Raw genomic sequence first — 11,063 nt, forward strand, 5'->3', positions numbered from 1 at the left:
AGGTTGCCACCACGTCCACGACCACCTGGTCTAACCATCCTGCTAATATATAACAGGGGTAGTTCAGCATCGAGAAATTTTGCAAGGACAAGAATCATTCATGATAACACATGCACAATGAAAGCAGCATGATAGATACTACATAGTAGTCGGCATATCTTACAAAAGAGATCATGCATAGAGTTCGGTACACAGAGTTCAGTACATAGACTAATACATCATAGGCGGCACGCAGGCTCACGACGAATGCATCTAACACTAATAAGCAAGCCTTCATCAGTCCCAGGAGGAACTGTGGAGGTAGGTGTAGCCTAACAGCTGGTAGTGACGCGAAGGGAAGACCTCCACACGAGCAGCCTGGGGTCCGCGGATACTCTGGTGCGGAACCCGATGCGCAGGTGGCAGGAGAGGACCAAGTGCAGGAGAGTAGCCTCCCACATCTGGCCAGCCGACGCCCTGGGGCATCACGGTCCTGGCAGGGTAGATCGCAGAACGCGACAGATCACCAGATCGGACAAAGGGGTGCAACAGCGTCAGAGCACGGTACAGGTGCTGACGGGTGGTGTACAACTCATGGCGAAGAGCTCAGTTAGCTCTATCCAGCCCATCAACATGCAGAACCAGGTTCTGATGGTAGAAGGGCTCTCGGGTGACGGTGGAGTAGGCAGCAGTGTAGTATCCCTCCGCACCAACATCAGATGCGATAGCAATGTGCCTGAAGGGGGAGGTGTCCAACTCCTGATACTCTCCGCGAAGATGTGTCAGAGCAGCATAAGCAGCATCATGGACCGCCATGTCGATGGTCACTCCAACACCATGAGCAGTGTGCAGCACGGTAGTGGAGTCATACTCTCGAGATTAGAGGTGGACGATGGCACGGTACTGCTCCTGGTTGAAGTCCTGGTACTCCCCATAGACGGTGTATTCAGGGTGCCAGCGATAACCCAGATAGGTCATCATCTCAACCAACACAGCAGGCGATCCTGAGGCACCAATGGCCGTCGTGTGGCGCACGACCTGTCTCGTGGGTTCCATCTGAAAACAAAGATGTTTTCACAGGAGTCAAATGACAATGTGGATAAGGTTCAAATACTAATTCTAAAGAATAACTAGGGCTTATCCAACTTTGGGGTGAACGTGGTCACGGGATCCTGGCGTTAGAGTTAGTAAAATCATTTAACCCGAGTAGGAGAGAGTTCAGAGTCCCAGAGTAAGGATCGAGGAGTAAAAGACCCTAATACCACCCAATGGCGACGTGGGCTCGTAAGCCACACAGTCATGTTAGTAAAAGTTTTGCAATCACTAGACTCGACTTCGGCCAAGGAGTGTGGAAGGGGGATTCCTACAGGCAGTCGGCTCTGATACCAACTTGTGACGCCCCCGATTCAATCGTACACTAATTATGCACGCAAATGTGTACGATCAAGATCAGGGACTCACGGGAAGATATCACAACCACAACTCTAAAACTTAAATAAGTCATACAAGCATCATATTACAAGCCAGGGGCCTCGAGGGCTCGAATACAAGAGCTCGATCATAGACGAGTCAGCGGAAGCAACAATATCTGAGTACAGACATAAGCTAAACAAGTTTGCCTTAAGAAGGCTAGCACAAACTGGGATACAGATCGAAAGAGGCGCATGCCTCCTGCCTGGGATCCTCCTAACTACTCCTGGTCATCGTCAGCGGGCAGCACGTAGTAGTAGGCACCTCCGGTGTAGTAGGAGTCGTCGTCGACGGTGGCGTCTGGCTCCTGGGCTACAGCATCTGGTTGCGACAACCAGGTAGAAAGGATAGAGGGAAGGGAAGGAGAAAGCAACCGTGAGTACTCATCCAAAGTACTCGCAAGCAAGGAGCTACACTACATATGTATGCATTGGTATCAACTGGAATAAGGCTATTATATGTGGACTGAACTGCAGAAAGCCGGGATAAGGGGGGATAGCTAGTCCTTTCGAAGACTACGCTTCTGGCAGCCTCCGTCTTGCAGCATGTAGAAGAGAATAGACTGAAGTCCTCCAAGTATCATCACGTAGCATAATCCTAACCGATGATCCTCCCCTCGTCGCCCTGTGAGAGAGCGATCACCGGTTGTATCTGGCACTTGGAAGGGTGTGTTTTATTAAGTATCCAGTTCTAGTTGTCATAAGGTCAAGGTATAACTCCAAGTCGTCCTGTGACCGAAGATCACGGCTATTCGAATAGATTAACTTCCCTGCAGGGGTGCACCACATAACCCAACACGCTCGATCCCATTTGGCCGGACACACTTTTCTGGGTCATGCCCGGCCTCGGAAGATCAACACGTTGCAGCCCCACCTAGACCAACAGAGAGGTCAGCACGCCGGTCTAAACCTAAGCGCCCAGGGGTCTGGGCCCATCGCCCTTAGCACACCTGCACGTTGCGTGGGCGGCCGGAAGCAGACCTAGCCTAGTAGGCGTTCCAGTCCAATCCAGCGCGCGCCACTCCGTTGCTGACGTCACGAAGGCTTCGGCTGATACCACGACGTCGAGTGCCCATAACTGTCCCCGCGTAGATGGTTAGTGCGTATAGGCCAGTAGCCAGACTCAGATCAAATACCAAGATCTCGTTAAACGTGTTAAGTATCTGCGAACGCCGACCAGGGCCAGGCCCACCTCTCTCCTAGGTGGTCTCAACCTTCCCTGTCGCTCCGCCTCAAAGTAACAGTCGGGGGCCATCGGGAACCCAGGCCCACCTCTACCGGGATGGAGCCACATGCCCCTTCAGCCCCCAACTCCGAACAGTACCATAGGTAATGTAACTGTGTAAAGTATATATTATATGCCCGTGATCATCTCCCGAAGTGATCACGGCCCAGTAGTATAGCATGGCAGACGGACAAGAGTGTAGGGCCACTGATGGAACACTAGCATCCTATACTAAGCAGTAGGATAGCAGGTAATGGTAACAACAGTAGTAGCAAGGACATGCTATGCATCAGGATAGGAATAACGGAAAGCAGTAACATGCTACACTACTCTAATGCAAGCAGCATAGAGATGAGTAGGCGATATCTGGTGATCAAAAGGGGGGGGGCTTGTCTGGTTGCTCTGGCAAGAGAGAGTGGTCGTCAACACCGTAGTCGTACTGGGTAGCAGCGGCGTCGGTCTCGGTGTCTAGCGAGAGAAGAGGGGGAAGACATAGTAAATATAATGCAAAAAAATGCATGTCGATGCATGACATGACAAAGCGTGATGCTAGGTGTGCCCTAACGCGTTACGAGGTGGTACCGGTGAAGGGGAGGAACATTCGGAAAATTATCCCCGGTGTTTCGCATTTTTGGGCAGAGGAGTCGGAGGGGAAAAGTTGCGTGTTCGCTATGCTAGGGATGCGTGGCAGACGAGCGGGTTGCGTATGCGGATTCGTCTCGTCGTTCTGAGCAATTTTCATGTTGAAAATAATTTAATCCGAGTTACGGTTTATTTTATATTAATTTTTAAAGATTTATCTATTTTCTAGAATTAATTTAATTTTTTTAAATCCGAATTATCCAAAACAGTGACTTGTGATGTCAGCATGACGTCATTATTGTGTCAGCGGTCAACTAGTCAGTTAACCTAGTCAAACTGACATGTGGGTCCTACTGTCATTGTCTATGACTAACTAAACAGGTTTAATTAGTTAGTTAATTGATTAGGTTAGTTAAACACAATTAATTAAGTTAATTAATTCTTTAATTAATTAATTAATTAATTAATTAGTTAATTATTATTATTTTTTTACAATTTTGTTCTGGGCGTGGGCTCCGTTCGTCATAGGCCCTAGGGGCCTTTGCGGGCGTGCGGGTATGGGTGCAGCCCGAACGGGCGATGACCCTCGCAGGGGCGCACCCGACGGGGCGGCTGGCGGGCGCGGGCGCCGGTGCACCGGTGAGCGGGCGACGCGGCAAGGCAAAGGCGGGGCGGCAAAAGTAGAGGCGCAGCAAGGGGGGTGGCCACGGCGCGGGAGCGAGGCGAGGAGGGCCGCGGGTGCACGCCCAGGGTGCGGTCGGCAGGGGTGGCCATGTGCGCTGGGCCGGCGGCGGGCTCGCGCTGGCCGGCAAGCAGGGGCCGCGGGCGTGGTCGGCGAGGACGGCCGGAGCGGGGAGGGCTGCGGGTTCAGGGGGGCAGCGGCCGCGGGTGCGCGGGGAGGCGCGGGCGCATGCGATGATAGGTGCGACGGGCCGTCGGTGACCGTGGCGAGGAGAAAGGGAGAGGAAGGAGGCGCTCACAAGGGGGAGTAGGGCACGCGGCAATGGGGGACAAGGAGGCAGCCGGGGACGATATGGCGGAGCGGGTGCAGGCCGGTGGGGAAGGGGAAGCAGGCCGGCGAGGGAGCTCCGGTCGCCGGCGCGTCCAAGCGGCGACGGGCACGCGAGGGAGAGGGGCGAGGGGATCGGGATTCCCCGATCCAGATCCAGGCGATGGGAGTGGGGGGGGGGGGGGAAAGCGAGTGGGGGAGTGGTTAGGTTAGGGTTCGGGTTCATGGGGGATATGGAGAAGTGGGGGGAGGCCGGTTGGGCCTGCGGCCGGAAGGGCCGGCCTGCTGGGCCGAAGCCCAGTAGGGCCTTTCTCTCCTTTCATTTTTTGTTTGTTTGTTTTCTGTTTTCTTTTATTATTTCTTTCTTTTCTGTTTAAATCATTTAAAATCATTTAGCCATTTTATAAAAATGTGTTTGTTGCATCATAATTACCTTTGTAATATATGGCAACCACCGAACATTTTTGTTTCAATTTTTAAAAACTTTTATTGCCGACATTAATTTTAAATTTGAATTTGAGCGGTTTGAACTAACGGACGTTTAGCAACAGTAATAGGGATGACGTGGCATGATTAGCGTAGGATTACTGTAGCAAGATTATCCGGGCGTTACACCTCCCTCCGCCACCGCCACTCTCTACCATCTCCCTCGAGATCCCTTCCGATCTAATCCACCTCGTGTTCTGCAGCCAACCAACCGGCACCACTCGCCGATCTCCTCGTGCCCGAGGCCTCCAAGCCACTCCTCGCCGGCAACTTGCAGGACTATCGCGTCCCTCTCCTCTGGTTCTTCCCGTGCTTCTTCTTTCCCCTATCTCTCACTCACATCTCTCTCTCTCTCCCGTGCACAGGAACGCCAGGACCGTCGCACAGCCAGCCGTGCGCTCGTGGATCGAGCGCTACCTCCAGCCCGCAGCTGCGTGGAGCTCCTCTGCACCCGAGCTGCCTCGAGCTCCCCTCGCCTCCACCTCGTCGCTGCCCCGTTTCCGCCGTCTGCTGCCCGCTCCTCGCCAAGTCCCCTGCTTCGCCCGTTCGTTCGAAGCCGAACGCGCTCGACGGCCTCTCTCGCGCCTGCTCGCGCACGAGCGCCGCGAACGGAGGATCTCCACGCCGTGGTCGACGGACTCCTCCCAAGCCCGGCGCCGCCAAGCTGGATCCGCGCAAGCTCCGCTGTCTTCGCCCGTTTCCCCGCCGTCTGCCGGCCTCCGATGCCACGAAAACCGCCGCCCCGCGCCAAGTCCCTCCTCGCGCCGCTTCCTGTCTTCGTCCTCGTCGTGCCGATCCGGGAGGATCGACCTCGCTGTCGCCTACTTGCTGGTAGCCGCTGCCGTGCCCGCGACCCCTGCTTCGCCGTTCCTGTTGCCGTGCCCCGCATCGCTATGTCGCCGCTGCTGCTCTGCTTCCTGACGAGCACATGACGAGGTGCCCGCTCGCACGCTCCTTCCCCCGTCAGTGCTCGCGTTGACTTGTCGTCGCTTAGCTGCAGCGCCTCGAGGCCCAATCGAAGCCAGCCAGCCGGCCTTGACCTCCCTCCTCGTGAACTTAGGCTTGGCCCATGGGTGAGCAAACCCCCCCCCCCCCCCCCCCTTTCTGCCTATTTGATGCCCTTAGCATAGCTTAGTATCTGGCACCCAACAGTTTCAGCCCAGTATAGTTTTTTCCTTGTTCTGTGAATTTGTCTTTTTATCCAGAGAACGGCAGTTTTTCAGAAAACCCCTCATACATCATGCATCTAATAACTTCTCACCCATGCATCGGAATTAAACAACTTATATATAAATGCTCAGATTTTCGTCTAGTTTCATAATATGCAACTTTCATCCATGTGTAAAATGTTTAAAATGTTATTTGATTAAATTTGCTCATATGCCATGTTAAAATGTTTTATTTCATAACTTAATAACCGTAGCTCCAAACTTAACAAACTTTATATGTAAATGGGTGGAGAAATGCCTAGTTTAACATGGTGCACTCTTCTTGCATGTTTAACAACTCTAAAATTGTGTTCAGGGCAGAACAATACCAAATCTAAAATATGCACATGAGGGTTTTTCTGGACTTGTTGTTTGTTGTTTCCGGCCTCATTTAAACTTGCCTAAATAGTTAGTTTACTTATGCTTCACCCCTTGCCATGCTAACCAACATTTAATATTGTTGAGTACATAACCGAGAGAGAACTAAATAAGTCATGTGGTGTTTCGTCAATATGCAACTCGTTGCATATTGAACTCCACTTAATTTGTAGTATTGTTTGTTGCACTTTGCCATGCCATGCCTCATTAAACCGGACATGCATCATACTTGGTTGTGCATCATGCCATGTTTATGTGATGGTTGTTTACTATGTTGCTTGCTTCTTTCCGGGTTGCTTCTCTCGTTAGCTTCGGTTTCGTTCCGGAGTTGTGAGGATTCGTTCGACTCTGTCCGTTTGCCTTCTTCATGGACTCGTTCTTCTTTCTTACGGGATCGCAGGCAAGATGACCATACCCTCGAAATCACTTCTATCTTTTGCTTGCTAGTTGTTCGTTCTATCGCTATGTCGCGCTACCTACCACTTGCTATATCATGCCTCCCATATTGCCATGTCAAGCCTCTAACCCCACCTTCCTAGCAAACTGTTGTTTGGCCATGTTACCGCTTTTGCTCAGCCCCTCTTATAGCGTTGCTAGTTGTAGGTGAAGTTGAAGTTTGTTCCATGTTGGAACATGGATATGTTGGGATATCATTATTATATATTATTTAATTAATGCATCTATATACTTGGTAAAGGATGGAAGGCTCGACCTTATGCCTGGTGTTTTGTTCCACTCTTGCCGTCCTAGTTTCCGTCATACCGGTGTTATGTTTCTTGATTTTGCGTTCCTTACGCGGTTGGGTGTTATGGGAACCCCTTGGCAGTTCGCTTTGAATAAAACTCCTCCAGCAAGGCCCAACCTTGGTTTTATATTTGCCTAACAACCTATAACCTCCCCTTGGGTTTTCGCGAGCCCGAGGGTCATCTTTATTTTAACCCCCCGGGCCAGCGCTTCTCTAAGTGTTGGTCCGAACTGGGCGATGTCCGGCGCCCCCTGGGCAACCAGGGTCTATGCCAACCCGACGTCTTGCCCATCCGGTGTGCCCTGAGAACGAGATATGTGCAGCTCCTATTGGGATTTGTCGGCACATTCGGGCGGCTTTGCTGGTCTTGTTTTACCATTGTTGAAATGTCTTGTAACCGGGATTCCGAGACTGATCGGGTCTTCTCGGGAGAAGGAATATCCTTCGTTGACCGTGAGAGCTTGTGATGGGCTAAGTTGGCACACCCCTACAGGGTATAAACTTTCGAAAGACGTGCCCGTGGTTATGTGGCAGATGGGAATTTGTTAATGTTCGGTTGTAGAGAACTTGACACTTGACTTAATTAAAATGCATCAACCGTGTGTGTAACTATGATGGTCTCTTTTCGGCGGAGTCCGGGAAGTGAGCACGGTTCTTGTGTTATGCCTGAATGTAAGTAGCTTTCAGGATCACTTCTTGATCACTTCTATCTTCTCGACCGTGCTTTGCTTCTCTTCTCGCTCTTATTTGCGTATGTTAGCCACCATATATGCTTAGTGCTTGCTGCAGCTCCACCTCACTACCTTCCCCTACCCATACGCTTAAATAGTCTTGATATCGCGGGTGTGAGATTGCTGAGTCCTCATGGCTCACAAATACTTCCAAACGGTTGCAGCTGCCGATGATACCAGTGCAGGTGACGCAACTGAGCTCAAGTGGGAGCTTGATGAAGATCTTGGTCATTGCTTTGTGTCTTTTCCGTATGATTAGTAGTGGAGCCCAGTTGGGACGATCGGGGATCTAGCATTTGGGGTTGTCTTCCTTTATTTTGGTTCCGTAGTCAGACCTTTGATTGTACTTTGGATGATGTATGGATTATTGATACGTCTCCAACGTATCTATAATTTTTGATTGCTCCATGCTATATTATCTACTGTTTTAGGCAATATTGGGCTTTATTATCCACTTTTATATTACTTTTGGGAATAACCTATTAACCGGAGGCCCAACCCAGATTTGCTGTTTTATGCCTATTTCAGTGTTTCGAAGAAAAGGAATATCAGACGGAGTCGAAATGGAACGAAATCAACTAGAGAAGTTATTTTTGGAAGGAAACACACCTGATGGACTTGGACCCTACGTCAGGGGAGACACGAGGTGCTCACGAGGGTGGGGGGCGCGCCCCCTAGGGCGTGCCCCCTGTCTCGTGGGGCCCCCGTGGCTCCTCCGATGTCCTCCCTGCACCCATATATATCCACGTACCCTAAAACTTCCAGAACGCAGAATAGATCGGGAGTTCTGCCGCCAGAAGCCTCCGTAGCCACCAAAAGTCAATCGGGACCCTGTTCCGGCACCCTGCCAGAGGAGGGAACCCTCACCGGTAGTCATGTTCATCATCCCGGTGCTCTCCATGACGAGGAGGGAGTAGTTCTCCCTCGGGGCTGAGGGTATGTACCAGTAGCTATGTGTTTGATCTCTCTCTCTCTCATGTTCTTGAGATGATACGATCTTGATGTATCGCGAGCTTTGATATTATAGTTGGATCTTATGTTTCTCCTCCCCCTCTTCTCTCTTGTAATGAATTGAGTTTCCCCTTTGAAGTAATCTTATCGGATTGAGTCTTTAAAGATTTGAGAACACTTGATGTATGTCTTGCCGTGGATATTTGTGGTGACAATGGGATACCACGTGCCACTTGATGTATGTTTTGGTGACCAACTTGAGGGTTCCGCCCATGAACCTATGCATAGGGGTTGGCACACGTTTTCGTCGTCATTCTCCGGTAGAACTTTGGGGCACTCTTTGAGGTCCTTTGTGTTGGTTGAATAGATGAATCTGAGATTGTGTGATGCATATCGTATAATCATACCCACGAATACTTGAGGTGACATTGGAGTATCTAGGTGACATTAGGGTTTTGGTTGATTTGTGTCTTAAGGTGTTATTCTAGTACGAACTCTAGAGCTGTTTGTGACACTTATAGGAATAGCCCAACGGATTGATTGGAAAGAATAACTTTGAGGTGGTTTCGTACCCTACCATAATCTCTTCGTTCGTTCTCCGCTATTAGTGACTTTGGAGTGACTCTTTGTTGCATGTTGAGGCATAGTTTTATGATCCAATTATGTTAGTATTGTTGAGGGAACTTACACTAGTGTAGGATCGAAAGTATGTCTAGAGGGGGGGGGGTGATTAGACTACTTGACCAAATAAAAACTTAACCTTTTCCCAATTTTAGTTCTTGGCAGATTTTAGCTATTGTAGGACAAGTCAAGCAATCATCACACAATTCAAGCAAGCATGCAAAGAGTATATTCGCAGCGGAAAGTAAAGCATGCAACTTGCAAGAATGTAAAGGGAAGGGTTTGGAGAATTCAAACGCAATTGGAGACACGAATGTTTTTCCCGTGGTTCAGATAGGTGGTGCTATCCTACATCCACGTTGATGGAGACTTCAACCCACGAAGGGTAACGGTTGCGCGAGTCCACAGAGGGCTCCACCCACGAAGGGTAACGGTTGCGTGAGTCCACGGAGGGCTCCACCCACGAAGGGTCCACGAAGAAGCAACCTTGTCTATCCCACCATGGCCATCGCCCACGAAGGACTTGCCTCACTAGCGGTAGATCTTCACGAATTAGGCGATCTCCTTGCCCTTACAAACTCCTTGGTTCAACTCCACAATCTTGTCGGAGGCTCCCAAGTGACACCTAGCCAATCTAGAAGACACCACTCTCCAAGAAGTAACAAATGGTGTGTAGGTAATGAACTCCTTGCTCTTGTGCTTCAAATGATAGTCTCCCCAACACTCAACTCTCTCTCATAGGATTTGGATTTTGTGGAAAGAAGATTTGAGTGGAAAGCAACTTGGGGAAGGCTAGAGATCAAGATTCATATGGTAGGAATGGAATATCTTGGTCTCAACACATGAGTAGGTGGTTCTCTCTCAGAACATATGAGTTGGAATTGTGTATGTGTTCTGATGGCTCTCTCCACGAATGAAGAGGAGGTGGAGGGGTATATATAGCCTCCACAAAAAATCCAACCGTTACACACAGTTTTCCAATCTCGGTGGGACCGAATCAACAAACTCGGTCGGACCAAAAAGGTAAACCTAGTGACCGTTAGAGATTTTCGGTGGGACTGACATGCAACTCGGTAGGACCGATATGGTTAGGGTTTGGGCATAACGTAATATCGGTGAGAACGATTACACAAACTCGGTGAGACTGATTTTGGTAATTAGCTAACCAGAGAGTTGGTCAGGCAAACTCGGTGGGACCGATTTGCTCTTTCGGTGAGACCGAAAAGTTACAAAAAGGAAACACTGAATTTACATTGCAATCTCGGTGGGACCGATTCGCTCTTTCGGTGAGACCAAAAAGTTACGAAAGGGAAACAGAGAGTTTGCAATCCCATCTCGGTAAGACCGAGATCCCTATCGGTAGAACCAAATTGCTAGGGTTTAGCAGTGGCTTATGACAAGTGAAACTCGGTGGCGCCAGATAGAAAGAATCGGTAGGACCGAGTTTGGCTTAGGGTTTAGGTCATATGTGGATATGGGAAAGTAGTTGAGGGTTTTGGAGCATATCACTAAGCACATGAAGCAAGAGGCTCATTAAGCAACACCTCATGCCTCCTTGATAGTATTGGCTTTTCCTAAAGACTCAATGTGATCTTGGATCACTAAAATATAAAATGAAGAGTCTTGAGCTTTTGAGCTTGAGCCAATCCTTTGTCCTTAGCATTTTGAGGGTTCCACTT

General features: G+C 49.9%; 1 long non-coding RNA gene across 1 annotated transcript; it reads left to right on the forward strand.

The window, feature by feature from the left end:
- Positions 1-4,838: 4,838 nt before the first annotated feature.
- LOC147965374 (uncharacterized) lies at positions 4,839-8,212 on the forward strand. The gene is made up of 2 exons (XR_015608314.1): positions 4,839-5,823; positions 6,646-8,212. It is a non-coding gene; the product is annotated as an uncharacterized LOC147965374 (long non-coding RNA).
- The last annotated feature ends 2,851 nt before the right edge of the window (positions 8,213-11,063 follow it).

Source organism: Triticum urartu, chromosome 6A (genome assembly GCF_056163025.1).
Source record: "Triticum urartu cultivar PI428250 chromosome 6A, HENAU_Tu73, whole genome shotgun sequence".
Taxonomy (NCBI): domain Eukaryota; kingdom Viridiplantae; phylum Streptophyta; class Magnoliopsida; order Poales; family Poaceae; genus Triticum; species Triticum urartu.